Below are 23,185 nucleotides of genomic sequence, written 5' to 3'. Positions count from 1 at the left end.
TGGGGTTGCAAAGAGTCGGACACGAATGAGGAACAGCTGGTAACTTGGTGGCAGCACGTGGTAATGAGTTTTCCATCCCCATTGAGTGAGCTTGTTGAAACACAGGGTGGTTAACCATACTTGCAGTAGTGGAGCTCTGTGGAGATGATGGGAGCGTGGATTTTAGGGGGAAAATAATTTTCTCTTCCATTGGTGGTGATTCAAAGTTTCTCCACTGAGGCTCTTTATTAAGTTGATTAAAAGCTTGCTAGATTTTCTCTTCGTGCAAAGGGGATAAAATCCATTCCCTACTATACTTGTTTGGGCTACACTTTTGGCATGTGTATGGTTGAAATGATGAAGCCTGTATGTAGCTAAGAGAAATAACCAATGTTGATTTTTTTTTTTACTTACTAGATTTCTGGCTTAATTATAAAAAAATTAAAGGCTATAAATAGACAAGAGATGGGTACTTGGGTCCCAAATGCAGGATCTTGTGCTCCCATGGAGTTATGGTGCACCACCCTCCAGGCATGTGTATGAGTTCTTGCTAACCAACCTGGAAACTCCAGTCCTACAGGGGTTGTCATGGAAGCCTCATTACACAGGCACGGTTGATTGAGTCATTGGTGATTGAATGCAATCTCCAGCTGCTGTCTCCTTCCTGGAGATGGCCTTGAAAGTTTCAAACCTCTAATCACAGTTCATTCCTTGTGGACATAATCTGCAGTATGTCACCACCAAAGGCTTGGTGATAAACTTCGAACAGGCCTGGTCTGTGTGTATCGGAAAAGCTTCAATTCCAGATATGTCTGCTTCATTCCAGGTCACCAGGTGACATGCAGATCCAGTCTGGGTTTGCTGCTTTCTATGAATTAAATCTATTGCTTGCAAGATAAATACTTCACAAAGCACAGAAAAGGAAGGTTGCAGACTTAGGGTTATTTAAAAGGAGATATGTATTGCAAGTTAGCATCAGCTTTCGTTGTTTTTCATCTCCCAACTCTGCTATTTTGGTGCCTGTTTTATTCTGATTTTTTTAATTTCACGACAGTAAAAGCTGTGACCAATAATTCCAGGCTGGTGCTAGGGATTATTGAAACAGCAGCACCCTGTGGTACTTGCCCGCCCCCACCCCCACCCCATGTCATTTACTTGTCTTTTGTCTGTGGAAAACTGTAGTCAAGTAAGTGTAATTTGAGGAGTGGGAACTGTGGAAACAAAGGAAAACAAGGAGACCAAATAATGACAATGTAGTCAGTAAGTATAGTCAAGGAACTCTAGTTCTTTCTCAAGGGTATAGGTAATATTCTGAGCCATATCCTATGAGCTGTCTTATAGATACTAAAATGCTAGGGTGAAAAATTAATTACATGATGACCAGACTGTACCCATGACATAAGCTGCCACCATTCCAAGAGCTGGCCTCAAAGAAATGGGAACAAATGGACCCTGGATCTGAAGAGTAACTGTACCTGAAATTACCAAGATGACGTTTGGCAGACGACCGGTGACCAATTTAAAGATAACTGTCGGAACTGACTGCTGTTTCTATATGTCGCTGTCCTCCACTTTTGTCTAAAAAAAAGCTTCTGCCTCACTAGTTTCCACGATATCTGCCCTCCCCCAACCCTAGTGACCGGCATCTGAAATAAAGCAAATTTTCCTTTCCACCAACCAGGCCTGCTTATTGTCTTTTCAGTAAAGAGCAGTGATACTCTAATATTATTTGGTGATGCTCTAATATTATGATGTCATTGTTCATAAGGACCTGCCTGATCAGAGCCCTGGTAAGGATATAAATGTGCCATGATTTTAAACCAGTTTAAGTCGGGGTTTGCAACCAAGAATTCTACGAAATAGAATCCTGCCCTTAGGGTGGCATATCATGACTAAATTGGTTTACTCTAATAATTCACAACTGCAGAAAATACACCCCACAAGAGACTGACCCAGACTTGCCTGTCAGTGTCCAGGAGTCTGGTGGAGGTACAGGTTTACAATGGCCTGCTGCAGGGTCAGGGACACTGAGTACAACAGTGTGTGCCCAAGACATTTGAAGGAGATCACCGTTATCTTCATTACCCCTACCAAGTTTGCTCTCAGGTCAAACAACAGACCAAGTTTGCTCTCAGGTCAAACAACAGGGAGGGAATACAGCCCCACCCATCAACAAAGTTGGACTAGACTTACTGAACATGGCCCCGCCCATCAGAACAAGACCCAGTTTCCCCCCCGAGTCAGTTTCTGCCATTAGGAAGCTTCCATAAACTTCTTATCTATCAGAGGGCAGACTGAATGAAAACTACAATCACAGAAAACTACTCAAACTGATCACATGGACCACAGCCTTGTCTAACTCAATGAAATTATGAGCCAAGCCACATAGGGCCACCCAAGACGGGCGGGTCATGGTGGAGAGTTCTAACAAAACATGGTCCGTGAGGGAAGGGAATGGCAAACCACTTCAGCATTCTTACCTTGAGAACCCCATGAACAGTATGAAAAGGCAAAAAGATAGGACACTGACAGATGAATGCCCCAGGTCACTAGGTGCCCAATATGCTACTGGAGAAGAGTGGAGGAATAACTCCAGAAACAATGAAGACATGGAGCCTAAGTGAAAACAACGCTCAGTTCTGGATGTGACGGGTGATGGAAGTAAAGTCCGATGCTGTGAAGAACAATACTTCATAGGAGCCTGGAATATTAGGTCCACGGATCAAGGTAAATTGAAAGTGGTCAAACAGGAGATGGCAAGAGTGAATATCGACATTTTAGGAATCCACAAAATAAAATGGACTGGAATGGGCGAATTTAATTCCAATGACATCGTATCTACTACTGTGGGCAAGAATCCCTTAGAAGAAATGGAGTAGCCCTCATAGTCAACAAAAGAGTTCAAAATGCGGTTGTTGGGTGCAGTCTTAAAAATGAATGATCTCAGTTCACTTCCAAGGCAAACCATTCAGTGTCACAGTAATCCAATTCTATGCTCCAACCACTAATGCTGAAGAAGCTGAAGTTGACTGGTTCTATGAAGAAGACCTAGAAGACCTTCTTGAACTAACATCCAAAAAAGATGTCATTTTCTCTATTTTTGGTCCTTTTCATTATAGGGGACTGGAATGCAAAAGTAGGAAGTCAAGAAATACCTGGAGTAACAGGCAAATTTGGCCTTGGAGTACAAAATGAAGCAGGGCAAAGGCTGAGAGTTTTGCTAAGAGAATGCCCTGGTCATACCAAACACCCTCTTCCAACAACACAAGAGACATCACCAGATGGTCAGTACTGAAATCAGATTGAGTGTATTCTTTGCAGGCAAAGATGGAGAAGCTCTATACAGTCAGCAAAAACAAGACCTGGGAGCTGACTGTGGCTCAGATCATGAACTCCTTATTGCAAAATTCACATACATTGAAGAAAGTAGGAGAAATCACTAGACCATTCAGGTATAACCTAAATAATATCCCTTACAATTATGCAGTAAAAGTGACAAATAGATTCAAGGAACTGGATCCGATAGTGTGCCTGATGAACTACGGATGGAGGTTCATGACATTGTACAAAAGGCAGTGATCAAGACCATCCTCAAGAAAAAGAAATGCAACAAGGTAAAATGGTTGTGTGAGGAGGCCTTACAAATAGCTGAGAAAAGAAGAGAAGCTAAAGACAAAGGAGAAAAGGAAAGCTATGCCCATCTGAATGCAGAGTTCCAAAGAATAACAGGGAGAGAGAAAGTCTTCCTCAGTGATCAATGCAAAGAAATAGAGGAAAACAATAGAATGGGAAAGACTAGAGATCTCTTCAAGAAAATTAGAGATACCAAGGGAACATTTCATGCAAAGATGGGCTCAATAAAGGACAGAAATGGTATGGATAAACCTAACAGAAGAAGATATTAAGAAGAGAGGTGGCAAGAATACACAGAAGAACTATACAAAAAAGATCTTCATGACCCAGATAACCACGATGATGTGATCACTAACCTAGACCCAGACACCCTGAAATGCAAAGTCAAGTGGGCCTTAGGAAACATCAACCAAAGCTAGTGGAGGTGATGCGCTATTTCAAATCCTAAAAGATGATGCTGTGAAAGTGCTGCACTCAATATGCCAGCAAATTTGGAAAACTCAGCAATGGCCACAGGACTGGAAAGGGTCAGTTTTCATTCCAATCACAAAGGCAATGCCAAAAAGTTAAAACTACCACGTAATTGCACTCACCTCAATGCTGGCAAAGTAATGCTCAAAATTCCCCAAGCCAGGCTTTAGCAGTACAGGAGCCATGAAGTTCCAGATGTTCAAGCTGGATTTAGAAAAGGCAGAGGAAACAGAGATTAAATTGCCAACATCTGCTGGGTCATCGAAAAAGCAAGAGAGTTCCAGAAATACATCTACTACTGCTTTACTGATTATGCCAAAGTATTTGACTGTGCAGATCACAACAAACTGTGGAAAATTCTTAAAGAGATGGGACTACAAGACCACCTTACCTGCCTCCTGAGAAATCTGTATGCAGGTCAAGAAGCAACATATGAAGTCATTACATCTTGAATGTTATCCTAAACTTTATCCTTAAACTTTATCTTAAACTATATGTTCACTTTATCCAGAGTGTGCAGGCATGAAGATCTTTGTTTTATTTTCTCTTAAATCACCCAGTGCAGAGTTGTACCCAAAATTTGTATTTAACTATTGTTACTGACATACATATTGGCCTTCATATTGATCATCGTTGTTACTGGCCTGGGAAGCCTCTTCTTGATGAGCGTAGACTGGCATGCTGCAGTCCATGGGGTCGCAAAGAGTTGGACATGACTGAGCGACAGAACTGAACTGAACAGAAAATAAAGGACTCAACTGCATATTAACTTTAGTACAGCAAGCCTTGGCGGCCATTGCCTAGAGGACCTTGTTAGAAAAGAGGACAGTGATGATGCTAAGAGTCCACTCTGACTACATGCACACCTGAACCTGTTGGAGTATAGCTGAGTACTATTCCACTGTATATATGTATTACATCTTCTTTATCCATTACTCTTTTGATGGATGTTTATGTTACTGTCATGTGCTGGCTACTGTAAACAGTGCTGCAATGAACATTTGGGTTGCACACATTTTTTTGAATTCTGATTTTCTCTGCATAAATGTGGTAGTATTTTTTTAGTTTCTTACGGAACCTCCAGACTATTCTCCACAGTAGCTGTATCCCAACAGTATAAGAGGGTTCCCTTCTCTCTACAGTCTCTCCAGCATTTATTGTTTATAGATTTTTTTTTGCTTATGCGATTCTCACCATGTGAGTTGATACCTTATGATGTTGTTGTTCAATCACTAAGTCGTGTCTGTCCCTTTACAAGGGACATACCCCTTTACAAGGGTATGGACAGCAGCATGCCAGGCTTCCCTGTCCTTCACTCTCTCCTAGAGTTTACTCAAATTCATTTCAATTGAATCAGTGATGCTATCCAACCGTCTCATCCTCTGCCACCCTCTTCTCCTTTTGCCTTCAATCTTTCACAGCATCGGGGTCTTTTCTAATGAGTCAGCTCTTCAGTCAGGTGGCCCAAGTGTTGGAGCTTCAGCATCAGGCCTTCCAATGAATATTCAGGATTGATTTCCTTTAGGATTGACCGGTTTCATCTCCTTTGCTGTCTAAGGGACTCTCAAGAGTCTTCTCCAGGACCATAACTTGAAAGTATCAATTCTTCAGCCCTTAGCCTGCCTTATGGTCCAACTCTCAAATCCATACATGACTACTAGTAAAACCATAGCTTTGACTATACAGACCTTTGTCAACAGAGTGATGTCTCTGCTTTCTAATACACTGTCTAGGTTTGTCATGGCTTTCCTTCCAAGGAGCAAGGGTCTTTTTAATTTCATGGCAACAGTCACCATTTGTGGTGATTTTGGAGCCCAAGAAAAGAAAGTCTGTCACTGTTTGCAATTTTTCCCCTTCTGTTTTCCACAAAGTGACGGGACAAGATGCTATGATCTTTGGTTTTGAATGCTGAGGTTTAAGCCAGCTATTTCTTCTTTCACTCTCATCAAGAGGTTCTTTAGTTTCTCTTCACTTTCTGCCATCAGAATGGTCTCATGTGCATATCTGAGGTGGTTGATATTTCTCCCAGCAATTCTGATTCCAGCTTGTGATTCATCTAGGACAGCATTTTGCATAATGTACTCTGCATATAAGTTAAATAAGCAGGGTGACAATATACAGCCTTATTATAATCCTTTCCCAATTTTGAACCAGTCAGTTGTTCCATGTCCAGCATGTTCCATGCTGCTGCTTTGTCTACATACAGGCTTCTCAAGAAGTAAGACAAGAAAGATGGTCTGGTATTCCCATCTTATTAAGAATTTTTTTTTTTTTTTCCTTGTGATCTACACAGTGGAAGGATTTAGCATAGTCAATGAAGGAGAAGTTGATGATTTTCTGGAATTCCATTGCTTTCTCTATGATCCAATAAATACTGGCAGTTTTATCTCTGGTTCCTCTCCCTCTTCAAAACCCCGCTTGCACGTCTGGAACTTCTTGGTTCAAGTACTGCTGAACCTTAGGTTAAAGGATTTTGAGCATAACCTTGCTAGCATGGGAAATGAGCACAATTTCATGGTAGTTTGAACATTCTTTGGCGTTGCCCATCTTTGGGATTGGAATGAAAACTAACCTTTTCCAGTCCTGTGGCCACTGCTGAGTTTTCGAAATTTGCTGACATATTGTGTGTAGCAGTTTAACAGCATCTTATCTTTTAGGATTTTAAATAGCTTAGCTGGAATTCCATCACCTTCACTAGCTTTGTTCATAGTAATTCTTCCTAAGGCCCACTTGACTTCACATTCCAGGATGTCTGGCTCTACATGAGTGACCCCACCATCGTGGTTATTAAGACTTTTTATACATAGCTCTGTGTATTCTCACCACCTCTTGATATTTCCTGCTTCTGTTAGGTCCTTAAAATTTCTGTCGTTTATTATGTTTATCCTTGCTTGAAATAGTCCCTTAATATCTCCAATTTTCTTGAAGAGATTTCTGGTCTTTCCCATTCTATTGTTTTTCTCTATTTCTTTGCATTGTTTACTTAAGAAGACTTTCTTATCTCTCCTTGCTGTTCTCTGGAATTCTGTATTGAGTGGGGTCTATCTTTCCCTTTCTCCTTTGTCTTTCACTTTTCTTCTTTTCTCAGTTATTTGTAAAGCCTGCTGAGACAAGCATTTCACCTTCTTTTTCTTTGGGATGGTTTTTTGGTCAATGCCTACTGTACAGTGTTATGAACCTCCATATTTCTTCAGGCACTCTACCAGATATAATCACAAGGGATTTTATTTAGGTCATACCTGAATGGCCTAGTAGTTCCCCTACTTTCTTCAATTTAAGCCTCATCTTTGCAATAAGAAGCTGATGATGTGAGCCACAGTAATCTCCCGGTCTTGTTTTTGCCAACTGTATAGAGCTTCTCCATCATCAGTTGCAAAGAAGATAATCAACCTGATTTTTGGTATCGCTTCCTCAAGTAAATTTTTATAAATTTGTTTGTTTATTTTGGCTGCATAGGTTCTTCATGGCTGCACAGGCTTTTCTCTAATTTGTGGCCGGAGGGGGCTACTCTCTAGCTGCTTCTCATTTCACTTTTCTGTTGCTGCAGAGCACAGGCTTAAGGGTACGTGGGCTTCAGTAGTTGCAGCTCCCAGGATATAGAGCACAGGCTCACTAATGTGTTGCAGAGGCTTAGTTGCATGTGGGATCCTCCTGGAAGAGGGATTGAACTCGCGCCTCATGCACTGGCAGGCAGATTCTTTGCCACTGAGCCACCAGGGAAGCCCCTCGTAGAGTTTTGATTTGCATTTCTCTAACAATGAGAGATGTTGAGCATCTTTTTCATGTGTTTGTTATCCATCTACGTCGTCTTTGGAGAAATGTTTGTTTAGTTCTTCCTCCCCATTTTAAAATTCTTTCCCCCCCACCCCCGATACTGAAATGCATGAGCTGCTTGTATGTTTTGGCGATTAATCCTTTGTCAGTTGCTTCATTTGCAATTTTTTCTCCCATTTGAGAGTTGTCTTTTCATCTTTTTCGTGGTTTCCTTTGCTATGTAAAAGCTTCCGTTAATTAGATCACAATTGATTATTTTCATTACTCTAGGAAGTGGGTCAAAAAAGATATTGCTGTAATTTATGTCAAAGAATGTCCTATGTTTTCCTCTAAAAGTTTTAGAGTGTCTGGCCTTATATTTATGTCTTTAATCCATTCTGAGTTTATTTTCATGTATGGTAGAAGGAAGTGTTCTAATTTCATTTACATGTAGCTGTCTAGTTTCCCCAGCACCACTTATTGAAGAGGCTGTCTTTTCTCCATTGTATATTCTTGTGTAACAATCATAGGTCTAGCTAGGTGACAACAGTGCATAGATGCATAGATTAGGTGACACAGGTGTGTGGGTTTATCTCCAGGCTTCCTATCCTGTTCCATTGATTTATATTTTTATTTTTGTGCCCATATCCTACTGTCTTGATTACTGTAGCTTTGTTTTATAGTCTGAAGTCTGGGAGCCTGATTCCTCTAGCCCAGTTTTTCTTTCTCAAGATTGCTTTTTCTATTCAGGGTCTTTTGTGTTTCCATATAAGTTGTACAGAGTTTTTTTTTTGTTGTTCTAATTATCTGGAAAATGCCACTGATAATTTGATAGAGATTGCACTGAATATGTAGATTGCTTTGGGTAGTATGGTCATTTTCACAATATTGATTCTTTCATTCCAAGAACATGGACTATGTCTCCATGTATTTGTGTCATCTCTGATGTATTTCATCAGTATTTTATAGTTTTCTGAGTACAGACCTTTTGCCTCTTAAGGTAGGTTTATTCCCAGGAATTTTATTCATCTGGTTGCAGTGGTAATTGGAATTTTTTCCTTAATTTTTCCTTCTGGTCTTTCATTGTTAGTGTAAGAATGGCATCCCCAATGGCTCAGTAGATAAAGAATCTGCCTCCCAATGCAGGAGATGCAGGTTTGAACCCTGGGTCAGGAAGATTCTCTGAAAGAGGAAATGGTAACCCAGTCCAGTATGATGCTGTTGTTCAGTTGTTCAGTGGTGTCCAACGCTTTGCCACCCCATGGACTGCAGCATGCCAGGCTTCCCTATCTTTCACTGTCTCAAACTCATGTCCATTGAGTTGATGATGCCATCCAACTATCTCATCCTGTATCTTCCCCTTCTCCTCCTGCCCTCAATCTTTCCCAGCATCTGGGTCTTTTCCAGTGAGTCACCTCTTTGTATCAGCTGGCCAAAAGGACTGAAGCTTCAGCATCAGTCTTTCCAATGAATATTCAGTGTTGATTTCCTTTAGGATTGACTTGGTTTGATCTCCTTGGTGTCCAAGGGACTCTCAAGAGTCTTTAGCACAACAGTTAGAAAGCATCAATTCTAAAGTGCTCAGCCTTCTTTATGGTCCAACTATTACATCCATACATGACTACTGGGAAAAACATAGATTTGACTAGACAGATTTTGTTGGCAAAGTGGTGATTCTGCTTTTTAGTATGCTGTCTAGGTTAGTCATAGCTTTTCTTCCAAAGAGCAAGTGTATTTTACTTTTGTGGCTGCAGTCACCATTCACAGTGATTTGAGCCCAAGAAAGTAAAATCTGTCATTGTTTCTGTTTTCCCCCATCTATTTGCCCTGAAGTGGTAGGACCAGATACCATGACCTTAGTTTACTGAATGCTGAATTTTAAGTCAGTTTTTTCACTCTCCCCTTTCACTTTCATCAAGGGGCTCTTTAGTTCCTCTTTGTTCTCTGCCATTAGTGTGGTATCATCTGTATGTTTGAGGTTATTGATATTTCTCCTGGCCATCTTGATTCCAGCTTGTGCTTCATCCCGCCTGGCATTTTGAATGATGTACTCTACATAGAAGTGAAATAAGCAGTGTGACAATATACAGTCTTGACGTACTCCTTTCCCAATTTGGAACCAGTTTGTTGTTCCATGTCCAGTTCCAAGTGTTGCTTCTTGACCTGCATACAGGTTTCTCAGAAGGCGGGTAAGGTGGTCTGGTATCCCCATCTCTCTAAGAATTTTCCACAGTTTGTCGTCATCCAGAGAGTCAAAGGCTTTAGCATCGTCAGTGAAGCAGAAGTAGATGTCTTTCTGGAATTCCCTTGCTTTTTCTATGATCCAACAGATGTTGCTAATCTGATCTCTGGCTCCTCTGCCTTTTCTAAATCAAACTTGTACATCTGGAATTTATGTTGAAATCTAACATGAAGGGTTTTGAGCATTATCTTGTCAGCATGTAAAATGAGTGCAATTGTGCAGTAATTTGAACATTCTTTGTCATTGCTGTTTTTTGGGATTGGAATGAAAACTGACCTTTTCCAGTCCTGTGACCACTGCTGAGTTTTCCTTATTTGCTGGTATATTGAGTGCAGCACTTTAATAGAATCATCTTTTAGGATTTGAAATAGCTCAGCTGAGATTTCATCACCTCCACTAGGCTTGTTTGCAGTAGTGCTTCCTAAGGCCCACCTGACTTCACACTCCAGGATGTCTGGCTCTAGGTGAGTGCCTAAACCATTGTGCTTGTCTGGGTCATTAAGACCTTTTTTTTGTATAGCTCTTCTGTATAGTCTTGCCACCTCTTCTTAATCCCTTGTTTCTGTTAGGTCCCTACCATTTCTTTCTTTTGTTGTGCCCATCTTTGCATTAAATATTCCCTTGGTATCTTTAATTTTCTTGAAGTGATCTCTAGTCTTTCCCATTCTAATGTTTTTCTCTGTTCATTTGCATTGTTTACTTAAGGCTTTCTTATCTTTCCTTGCTATTCTTTGGAACTCTGTATTCAGATGAGTATATCTTTCCTTTTCTCATTTGCTTTGCACTTCTTTTCTCAGCTATTTGAGAGGTCTTCTCAGACAACCATTTTGACTTCTTGCATTTCTCCTTCTTGGGGATTGTTTTGATCACCACCTCCTGCACAATGTTATGAACTCTGTCCATTGTTCTTCAGGTGCTCTGTCTACCAGGTCTAATCCCTTGACTCCATTTGTCACTTCCACTGTGTGTGTGTATATATATACACACACACACACGCACATATATATATATCCACATGCATATGTATACATACATATACATACATACATATATAACATGTATATATATATAAGGGATTTTATGTAGGTCATACCTGAATGGCCTAGTGGTTTTTCCCTCCTTTTTTCCATTTAAGTCTGAATTTTGCAATAAGGAGTTAAAAAAAAAAAAAAAAAAAAAAAACACCCTATGTCCAAGGACAAAGGAGAAGCTGCAACAAGACAGTAGGAGGGGCACAGTCACATTTAAAATCAAACCTCATACCTACCAGAGATTTTTGGAGGGCACAAACAAAACCTTGTGGGCACCAGGACCCAGTGAAAGGAGCAGTGACCCCACAAGAGACTGAGCCAGACCCGCCTTTGAGTGTTTGATGATGTCCTGTGGAGCAGTGACCTGCTATGGGGACCGGGCAGCAACAGCCTGGGAGGCCTGGCGTATGGTGTAAGTCCTCTTAAAGGGGAGTGCATTAGCCTCACTCTAGAGCTACCGGGTGGGTAATCTACAAACTGAAGAGCGATTATACCAAAGAAGTTCTCACACTGTTGCAAAACTTCCAGGCCCCACAACAGACTTCCAGCTTAACTTGGGGATCTGGCAAAGGGACTAAGAATCCCAAGGGAATCTGACTTTGAAAGTTAGCGGGATTTAATTACAGAACTTCTACAAGACTGGGGAGAGAAAGAGACTCTTCTGGGGCACAACAAAACCTTGTGCACATCAGGGCTCAGGAGAAAGGAGCAGTGACCCCCACAAGAGACTGAGCCAGACTTGCCTGTGAGTGTCTGGGAGTCTCTGGTGGAGGTGTGAGTCAAAAGTGGCCTGCCACAGGGTCGGGGCACTGATGGCGGCAGTCCTGGGGGTGCAGCATGCTGGCATAAGTCCTTTTGTTTGAGGTCAAAATTACCACCATACCCGGACCATAGTTTGGCCTCAGGTCCCACCCCCCGCCCCCACCCCCCATCAGTAGAAAATTGGATTAAAAATTTAATGAGCACGGCCCCACCCACCAGAGCAACACCCAGTTTTCCTCACAGCTAGTCCCTCCCATCAGGAAGCTTCCACAAGCCTCTCATCCTCAAGATAAGTTTATCCTTCATCAGAGAGCAGAGAGAATGAAAACCACAGTCACAGAAAACTAACCAAAATGATCACATGGATCACAGATTTCTATAGCCCAATGAAACTATGAGCCATGCCATGTAGGGTCACCCAAGATGGATGGATCATGGTGGAGAGTTCTGAGAAAACGTGTTCCACTGCAAAAGGGAATGGCAAACCACTTCAGCATTCTTGCCTTGAGAACCCCATGAACAGTATGAAAAGGCTAAAAGATAGGACGCTGAAAGATCAACCCAACCCCCTAGGTTGGTAGGTGTCTTCTACTGGAGAAGAGCAGAGAAAGTTCCCAGAAGGAATGAAGAGGCCGAACCAAAGTGGAAATGATGCCCAGCTGTAGACGTGTCTTGTGGTGAAAGTAAAGTCCGATACTATAAAGAACAATATTACATAGGAACCTGGAATTCAGGTCCATGAATCAAGGTTAACTGGAAGCAGTCAAACAGATGGCCAGAGTGAACATCAACATTTTAGGAATCAGTGGACCAGAATGGGCAAATTTAATGCAGATGACCATTATATCTACCACGGGGGGCAAGAATCCCTTAGAAGAAACGGAGTAGCCCTCATAGTCAACAAAAGAGTCTGAAATGCAGTGCAATCTCAAAAACGACAGAATGATCTTGATTCATTTCCAGTGCAAACCATTCAATATCATTGTAATCCAAGTCTATGACCCCAACCACTAATGCTGAAGTTGAACATGTCTATGAAGACCTACAAGACCTTCTAGAACTAACACCTAAAATGATGTCCTTTTTTTGCAGAGGAATGTAAAAGTAGGAAGCCAAGAGATACCTGGAATAACAGGCAAGTTTGACCTTGGAGTACAAATGAAGCAGGGCAAAGGGTAACAGATTTTTGCCAAGAGAAGGCACTGGTCATAGCAAACACTCCACAGTATTCTAGTCTAAAATCTCATAGACAGAGGAGCTTGGTGGGCTATAGTCCAAAGTGTCATGAAGAATGCAAGAGACTTCTGTGCATTAATTCCAAACAAACAAAAGTCCAGGACCAGATTTGCATTAATTCTGTATCCTGTAATTTTACCAAGTTCATTGATTAGCTCTAGTAGTTTTCTTAGGGCTTCCATGGTGGCTCAGATGGTAAAGAATCCACCTGCAATGAGGTAGACCTGTGTTCGATCGCTGGATTGGGAGGATCCTCTAGAGGGGGGCATGGCAACCCACTCCAGTATTCTGGCCTGGAGAATCCCCATGGGCAGAGGAACCTGGCAGGCTGCAGTCCATGAGGTCACAAAGAGTTTGATACAACTGACTGACTAAGCACAGTAGTTTTCTGGTGACATCTTTAGGATTTTCTATGTATAGTATCATGTCATCTGCAGACAGTGACAATTTTACTTCTTTTTCATTTTAGAGTCCTTTTTATTTATTTTTCTTCTCTTTTTGCCATGGCTAGGACTTCCAAAACTGCTAATATGTTGGATAATAGTGGTGGGAATGGACATCCTTGTCTTTTTTCCTGATGTAGGAGGAAATGCTTTCAGTTTTTCACCATTCAGAATGATGTTTGCTGTGGGTTTATCAAATATGGCCTTTACTATGTTGAGATATAGATTCCCTCTATGCCTATTTCCTAGAGAGTTTTCATCACAAATGGGTATTGAATTTTGTCAAAAACTTTTTTCGGCATCTATTGAGATGGTCATATTTTTACTCTTCAATTTGTTAATTTGGTATATCATGTTGATTGATTTGCACATATTGAAGAATTCTTGCATCCCTGAGAAAAATCTCACTTGGCTGTGGTGTATGATCCTTCTAATGTGTTGTTAGATTTTATTTGCTTGTATTTTGTTGAGAACTTTTATGTCTGTGTTCATCAGTGATATTGATCTATAATTTGCTTCTGTTTCTTTTTTGATATATTTGTCTGGTGATGGCAACCTCATAGAATGAATTTGGGAGTGTTCCTGCCTCTGCATTTTTGGAGGAAGTGTTTGAGAAGGATAGATTAACTTAGCTCTTCTCTAAATGTTTGATATAATTCACCTGTGAAGCTATCTGGTCCTGGACTTTTGATTGTTTGAAAGTTTTAAAATCACAGTTTCAATTTTATTACTTGTGATTGGTCTGTTCGTGATTTCTGTTTCTTTCTGGTTCAGTCTTGGAATGTTGTGCTTTTCTAAGAATTTGTCCATTCCTTCCATGTTGTCCATTTTATTGGCATATCGTTGCTTGTAAGAAATCTCATTCTTTTACAGAGCTGAGTAGATGCAACCCATTCACTACTTTAGATACATTTTGCAAGGGATAGTTAGGCTCATTTCCTCCAAGGAAATTGGGAAATGGGCATTATATTCATTGATTATTATTAAGAGGGTCCAAATATGCCACCTCAAACTATGCCACTTTGGCATATGGATTATTTTGAGCTGATGCCAACTGAGAATCAATAGATGTAGAAAGACACCTTCTCAGTGCTTCCCTTATCTAACTAAAAGCAGAAACTTCTAAGAAATTAGGACTGCCAGAAAGCCCCTCCCTGAGGGAACTTTATGGGCATGAAGATGAAAAGTTAGCACCCTGATGGGTAACAAACCTTATTAAACGACATTTACCTGCCATACATTTGTTACTCACCTTCCCACAATTTAATATCTTTTGGTAAAATGATACATAAGCTTCTGAGTCTAACCATTTCTTGGATTTTCACTTCTTGCTGTGAGTCTCCACAAGCATGTAAAAATATTAACATCAATACGATTTGTATGCCTTTTCCCCTGCTAATCTGTCTTTTGTCATGTTAATTTGCAGGCCTCAGATACTGAATCTAAGAGGGCAGAGGAAAAGTTTTTTCCTTCTTTACAATTACATTTCAGAGGTGAGTTCCAGGTGCTTGGGGAAACATTCCTGAGATAGGAGACTAGAAAGTTTAGCCACTCAAAAGATTTAGATAGATGTGAAAAGGGCAGAGGAAGAAATTATGAAAGAAAAAGAAGGGGGGACATATCCTGTTACTTTCCATAGAGAGAATTAAGTTGTTTATTTTTAATTTGTGTTTTCTTTTGTACATCAGGTCTCTGCCTGTTGCCCCCATACCAGCATGATGTGGGATATGTAAGAAGTATCTGTAAAAATGTTGCATCAGCCCAAACATTCATTATTAACGTCCTATTTGTTTGCCTCAGGTTACCGGGCAGAGAAATAAATCACCTTCATGATAAAATAATTGGAAACAATCTCAAAGCTTCAGAGGGGAAAATGTGAAGTCATTAAGAAGAATCAGATAGTTCTTACATGTCCTGGTAACTTGGTAGGTTCAAGTAAAGGCAAGTTGTAGGACAGTATGCATAATACGCCATCATTTAGATAAAAATAATAGATGCTTGAATATGTACCTTTTAAAGAATATACAAGAAAGTCAGTCTCAAAAATGGAAACTTGGAACTGAGAAAACCTTTGTTGAGAGAGACTCAAAATTTCACTGTCCACCTTTTGGAATTAAGTTTTATACCATTTCCATGGTTTCTGAAAATAAAATTTTAAAAAATAACATCAGCAACATAAATTCTGAAACATGTCTTAGGTCTACTATTTAAGTATCACTAGAAATGACTGAACTCCTTCCCAGAGTAAAACCGATCCAGGTACATGTTTAAACAAAAGGCCAATGTCTGCTTTTCCAGATGTTCTTTCTTTTCCTTATATTTATCAGACAACACCATGAATTTGCTTAAAATAAAAATCAACTCTCCTCTTACTGTCACCAGTGATCTGTCTCAGCCAGCAGGTCTTTCTGAGTTCTCACGGATCATTTGTCCTCCATGGCACCTTTATAAGACCTGTGCCTCAAGAGGTCACAGAATAGCAGGCATGATTTGTACCATGAGGCCCTCCTTTAACCGAGGAGGGGCCAAAATCTGAGGTCTTCCTGCTCCCCACATGACATGCTGCCCAGGGTCAAGACCTGCGACTTCGTTTTTACTTCAAAGGGACTTCATAGAACCATCTTCGAAACTCCTATTGACATAAAATTGGCATAGTGAAGTGAGTGAAAATCGCTCAGTCATGTCCAACTCTTTGCAACCCCCCCTGTACTATATGGTCCATGAAATTCTCCAGGCCAGAATACTGGAGTGGGTAGCCTTTCCCTTCTTCAGGGGATCTTCCCAACACAGGGATAGAACCCAGGTCACCTGCATTGCAGGTGGATTCTTTACCAGCTACCAGGGAAGCCCAAGAATACTGAAGTGGGTAGCCTATCCACTCAGGAGATCTTCCTGGGGCCCAGGGACTGAATCGGGGTCTCCTGCATTGCAGGTGGATTCTTCACCAGCTGAGCTACCAGGGAAGCCCATAATTGGCAAATAACAATGCATGAGTGTAGGGTATACAATGTGTTGATTTGATACGTTTATATGAAAGTGAAAGTCACTCAGTCATGTCTGACTCTTTGCAACCCCATGAACTCTACAGTCCATGGAATCCTCCAGGCCAGAATACTAGAGTGGGTAGCCATTCCCTTCTCCAGCAGATCTTCCCAACCCAGGAATCGAACCAGGGTCTCCTGTATTGCAGGCAGATTCTTTACCGGCTGAGCTACCAGGGAAGCCCATAGTTGGCATAGAACAATGCATGAATGTAGGGTGTATGTGTTGATTTGATACATTTATATATTGCAATATAATTACCACCATAACACTAATTAACACCTCTTAATTAACACCACTCATCAACATCACATAATCAGCATTGCTTATTTGTAGAAGGAACAATTAAGATCTAATCTCTTAGCAACTTTAGGTTTATAATACAGAATTGGTGACCATAATCACTATACTGTGCAATAGATCTCTAAGACTTATTTATCTACTGGTTACAAGTTTATACCTTAAGCAACCTCTCCCCTCTTCCCTCTCCATAGGACCTGGATCCAGGAAACGGGTACTGCAATCTAGGCAGAACAGAGTTTTCCAACAGGTCACCACTTGCCTGTCCCCCTCCTTATGAGGACATACAGGTTTCTTGTCTGATGGACCCCCCAGGAACTCTTTCTGGTGGCCCACATGCCCTGCCCTTGAGAGAGAATGCAGGTAGAAACTGAATAAAGCAGAGAAAGAAGCCCTGGCTTACATTCATTGCTTTCCAGAAACAGAGAGTACAAACTGGACAGACGGTGGTAGTGGCTCTCTTCTGGGAAGAAAGGCTTCCAGAAATGGGTAACCCCAGATACCTAAACAGAAAAATCCTCTGCATCTAATAAAATCAGCTCTGGGCCATCATGGACTGAAGGGTCGTGTATCGGCTTGCTGTCTTCTCCTTTGTCCCAGGAGAGACTGCACAGCCCCTCTGCTGGGAGCTGGCTGTTGCAGTGAGCCCACAAATCCAACAGAGGAGAGTCCACACAAGCTCCGTGTTCTCAGGCTGCCTGGACTGGGATGTCCGCTGGGTTGTCATCACTTCCCAAGCTAGCTGAGGCCCAAACAGAAGCTACTAGCCGTCATTAAAAAGACCCGTGTCTTGGGTCCCAGTGGCTCAAAAAAAAAAAAAAAAAAAAATGAGGGCTTTTTAAGCCAGAGGGTCACCCACTGGAACTTTCTGGAATAACTGGCTTTGAGAGCTGGTGACCCCCATCCTGGCAGTGGCAATGTTCCAGATGGTAGAGGCTATGAGCTGGCCTCCTGAAAGAGGATGCATTGCAGTAAAATCCCCAGAGAGGCTAAAGGGGCTCAGGACACGCCACCCCAAAATAGGTTCGGTTCCTTTGCTCTATTGATGATTTTGAGCTGCTCTCTCTGTTTACAGAAGGGGAAGGCTGCCCACTCCAGTGTTCTGGCCTGGAGAGTTCCATGGACTGTATAGTCCATGGGGTCACAAAGAGTCGGGCATGACTGAGTGACTTTCACTTCACTCTGCTTATAAGCAGGGCAGAAGTTTCCCATTTTTAAAGAAAACCTCCATTTGTAAAGGTACCCCCCCTCCCCCCCAATACCAGAAAAAAAGGAGAGGGACTTAGCACCTGAGGTGGGACAGAGAGGAGTCTGCATAAAAGCCCTTATCTATCATTGGTTACTCCCATACATTTCCTGTGGCTTCCCTCGGGGCTCAGTCGGTAAAGAGTCTGCCCACAACGTGGGCGACCTGGGTTCGATCCCTGGGTCGGGAAGATCCCCTGGAGAAGGACATGGCTACCCACTCCAGTATTCTTGCCTGGAGAATTCCATGGACAGAGGAGCCTGGTGGTCTATATTTCATGGGGTCACAAAGAGTCAGACATGACTAAGTGACTAACTTCCTTTCATTTTCATACATTTCCTTAGTTACCTTCCCACAATCCCCTCCTCCAAACCTAGAAGTCCAGATCCCCTTTCCTCAGTCTAGTCACTTCTCCACAGTTTATTGTCCTTTTTTAAAAAATGGTAAATAATCCCAGGGTCTAACCACCATTCTTTCTAGGAAGTGGCCATACACACAGACTTAGAAACATGTGATAAAAATCAGTATCCTTTTTCTATTAACCCACTCCAGTGTTCTTGGGCTTCCCTTGTGGCTCAGCTGGTAAAGAATCTGCCTGCAATGCAGGAAACCTGGGTTAGATCCCTGGGTTGGGAAGATCCCCTGGAGAAAGGAAAGGCTACCTGTTCCAGTATTCTGGCCTGGAGAATTCCATGGACAGTCCATGGGGTCGCAAAGAGTCAGACACAACTGAGCGACTTTCACTAATCTGTCTGCTGTCAGTTTAATTCATAGACCTTGGGAAAGCATAAGAGGATGGGTGGAAAATGTTTTTCCCTTCCCCTACAAGGCCCACGATGCACATATAGTAGATGTGAGAAATTCCTTTGTATGGTGGGTGCATCTTCAGATGTGGGGCTGTTTGTTATTACAACAAACTCCTGACAGGTACAGCAGGCTGTCTATGGTAACTACAGAGAAAAACTCTCTTGTTGGTGGAATGTCTGGAAACCAGGCTAAATCAGAACAGTGGCAGCAGTGTTAAGGCTAAAGAATGGACAACCTGTTGGAGAGGGTCAGTGGGCAAGGTGTGGGGGGAAAAGCAAAATGGATACCTCCGGATATTTGAAGGGCTACATGAGATAGAAGAAAGAGAGGATTACTCTGTTATTTTAAAAGGAAAACCTGGAACCAGGCCTGGAAGTTGCAGGGCTGCAGATACTTGACCTAAGCCCATTCCCACCTTATTCCCCAAGGACAGCCATACATCTTATTCACTAGGAGGTGGGTGCCTGTCTTGAGGATAACTGTATAAAGGACCCCACTTTGACAAGATGGGCAGAACATCAGGGTCCCATCTGACACCAAGACCCAACAGCTCCAGGGAATGACACCCCCAAAGCAAGACTGTATGCATTTCAATTTTTCCAATATTACATCCCATAAAATAGCAATTTCAAAGTTTCCGGGGATGCCGACAGTTCTCCCAGTCATTCTGGACATCACGGCAAAGCATGCCAATACCCATCAGCTCCCACAAACCAGAGGGCAACTTGCAGCGCCCCAAAGCCTTAATGCAAGTTCCAGCTGTAATCATGTCAAAGACTCCTCTTGACCAAATTCCAGCCAGGCTCCTCTGAACCCTTCTCAACAAGGCCCAGGCCATGGGCTTCTGTGTTCATCCTGGGCAGTGCCTTTAGCAAAGGGTCATGATGCCCCCAACCCATGATGTCTGGTTTTTTATCCCCCACCTTTGGTGTACATGTACATCCTTGACCTTCCTTGAGCAAAAATCCTGTTAGGCAGTGCTGTAGACCATTTGATGGCCTCCCAAAAGTCATATATTAAAATTTAACCCCCAAGGTGCTGGTATGAGAAGGTGGGGCCTTTGTGGGAGGCGACTAGGTCAGGAAGGGAGTGCTCTTTTATACTGACTGTATAAAAGAAACCCCAGAGAGCTCCCCGATTCCATGTGGGGACACAGTAAGAAGGCAAGTCTATGAACCTTATCTGTCTCACCAAATCTGTCAGCACTTTGGTCTTACACTTCCAGCCCCCAAAACTATGAGAAATGTCTTGTTTATCTCAGTGACTCTCTCTCACTGAGTGAGTCAGTTCTTAGGTAGGTTGATAAGAAGTCCAGGGTCGCCAAGGAGGAGAAAGTAGTCTGGGGCTCTCAAGGAGGATAAAGGGGTCTGGGGCTCTCGAGGAGGAGAAAAGGACAAACTTTTTTTTCTATACTGCTTTGTCTTGGTCAATATAACAATGTACCTTGCTCAAGAACATGTTTATCCTTAACAAGAATCTTCTGACTAATCTTGTTATCTTATGTTTTAGGTCTGGTAAGACCTTTCTGTTGTTAGTTCTAATCCTGTTAAGACTCTTTACTGTAATAAAGTATATAGCTCCCTTGATAAGACTAGCGGGCGGGGGGGGGGGGGGGGGGGGGGGGAGGTGTGCATTCTCTGTCCCCCTCCTGATGTCTATGTCAGGAGCTTTCTTTGTTCCTTTTTATACTTTAATAAAACACAAAAGCTCTTGACTGAGCAAGCTTGGTCCCTGGTCCCGCTATGGTATCCTATTCAGTTCAGTTCAATCGCTCAGTCACGTCCGACTCATTGCGACCCCATGGACCGCAGCACGCCAGGCCTCCTTGTCCATCACGAACTCCCAGAGTTTACTCAAACTCATGTCCACTGAGTCAGTGATGCCATCCAACCATCTCATCCTCTGTCGTCCCCTTCTCCTCCCGCCTTCAATCTTTCCCAGCATCAGGGTCTTTTCAAATGAGTCCGTTCTTCGCAGCAGGTGGTCAAAGCATTGGAGTTTCAGCTTCAGCATCAGCCCTACCAACGAACACTGAGGACTGATCTCCTTTAGGATGGACTGGTTGGATCTCCTTGCAGTCCAAGGGACTCTCAAGAGTCTTCTCCAACACCACAGTTCAAAAGCATCAACTCTTCGGTGTTCAGGTTTCTTCATAGTACTACTCTCGCATCCATACATGACTACTGGAAAAACCATAGCTTTGACTAGACGGACCTTTGTTGGCAAAGTAATGTCTCTGCTTTCCCCTCAGTCAGTCTCCCCCATCAGGAGGCTTCCATAAGCTTCTTATCCTTCTCCATCAGAGGGCAGACAGACTGAAAACCACAATCACAGAAAACTAACCCATCTGATCACATGGACCACAGCCTTGTCTAACTCAGTGAAACTATGAGCCACGCCATGCAGGGCTACCCAAGACAGATGGGTCACAGTGGAGAGTTCTGACAAAACGTGGTCCACTGGAGAAGGGAATGGCAAACCACTTCAGTATTCTTGCCTTGAGAACCCCATGAACTCTATGGTATCCTATTACAGAGCACTAAACAGACTAAGACAGCCAGTTAAGCAAGACTCCCCCCTAGTGGGTGGAATTTTCAAATATCGATGTCTGGTAACCATCATTCTGGCTTACACATGATATAACTTGAATTTCATGCTAACTAAAATAGCTGGTTCGTGGTCTATCAAACATACCTTGTACATCTTCTTTAATCATTAAATAAAAATTTGCGTGGATCAGATGTAAAGCATGTCTGTTTTAAAGATAAAGATTATGGACATCCTTGGTGGTCCAGTGGTTAAAAATTTACCTTGCAATGCAGGGGACATTGATTTGACCCCATCCAACATGCCCCAGAGCAACTAAGCCTGCATGCTGCAACTACTGAGCCTGTGAGCTCCAGAGCCCACACGCCACAACGAAAGATTCCACATGGATCCCACTTGTCACAACTTGTTACAGTCAAATAAGTAAATATTTTTTTCTAAAAAGATAAAGATTAAATGCCTTCTTTAGGATGCCATTACTAGTAATCCTTTGATGATAAGATTCCCTTCCCAGGTACAAAGGCCATACTGACTCACTGTGCACATGCTGGTCTGGGTTTTGTGGGGGTTTTTTTTGCAAGCCTTGAATGAATGTACCTCTTATCTTTTTGATGTTCTTTCTTCTGACAAGATATAAAACTCTGGTGAAAAACATGCTTCTCCAGGGCATTTCCTCAGAGCTACCTGTGAGGCTGTCTCCCAGGCTATCATCCTCAGTTTGGCTGAAATAAAACTTTTCTATTCCTATTATAGATTATTTCTGTCAACACCCTCTCCCACTGATGTTCCCTCTTAGTAACTTTCCAACCACTGACCACCCCTCTCCACTCATAGGCTACAAATCCCAGTTGTCTTTGTTGTATTCAGAGTTGAGATCAGTTCAATACCAAGGTCTCTTTCCTGTCCTGTAATAGTATGGGATGAAATCTGTCTTCACCACCTTTAACTAGTATCTGGCTTTATCTTTGACAACAACCTTTGGGTTTAGTTGCTCAGTTGTGTCCAACTCTTTGTGACCCCATGGACTGCAGCCCACCAGGCTCCTCTGTCCATGGGGATTCTCCAGCCAAGAATACTGGAGTGGGTTGCCATGTCCTTCTCCAGGGCATCTTCCCAACCAAGGGATTAAACCCAGGTCTCCCACATTGCAGGCGGATTCTTTACCAGCTGAGCCACCAGGGAAACCCAAAATGTGTGCCTGTTTTGTGCCAGTCTCAGCCTGACAATAGTAATGCTATTGCCTAGAAATGCCTGGGGGTTAGGGAGCACTCCTCTGAGCCTGGCGAGCTTCCCACAGAACCCTGTGCAAATTAGTGTTACAAATGGACCGACCCTTGTGGGTTTTATTATGATTCTGCAAGATGTTCTTCAGCAATAACTATTAGGAAATTTGAAGAAAAAAAGTTGTTTACTTACATTTCTTGGGACACAGAAGGCATGTCAGTGGTGAGTTAGGTAGTGCACACTCAAGTCCTGGTTTATCTAGTCATGTAGCTGGCAGTGTATTTATTTGAGATAGCCTTCAGAGTGCCCCTTTGAAGTGGACACCTTAGCAACCCAAGTGTAAGTCAGGCACTTACCTTATAAAAAGAAACTGTTAGAGCTTACACACAATGCTATTTTGAAAGAAAGTCAACGTCGCTCAGTTGCGCCCGACTCTTTGTGACCCCATGGACTATATAGTCCATGGAAT

This window comes from Dama dama, chromosome Y, assembly GCF_033118175.1.
Source record: "Dama dama isolate Ldn47 chromosome Y, ASM3311817v1, whole genome shotgun sequence".
Taxonomy (NCBI): domain Eukaryota; kingdom Metazoa; phylum Chordata; class Mammalia; order Artiodactyla; family Cervidae; genus Dama; species Dama dama.
Note: the sequence above shows the minus strand (reverse complement) of the source record.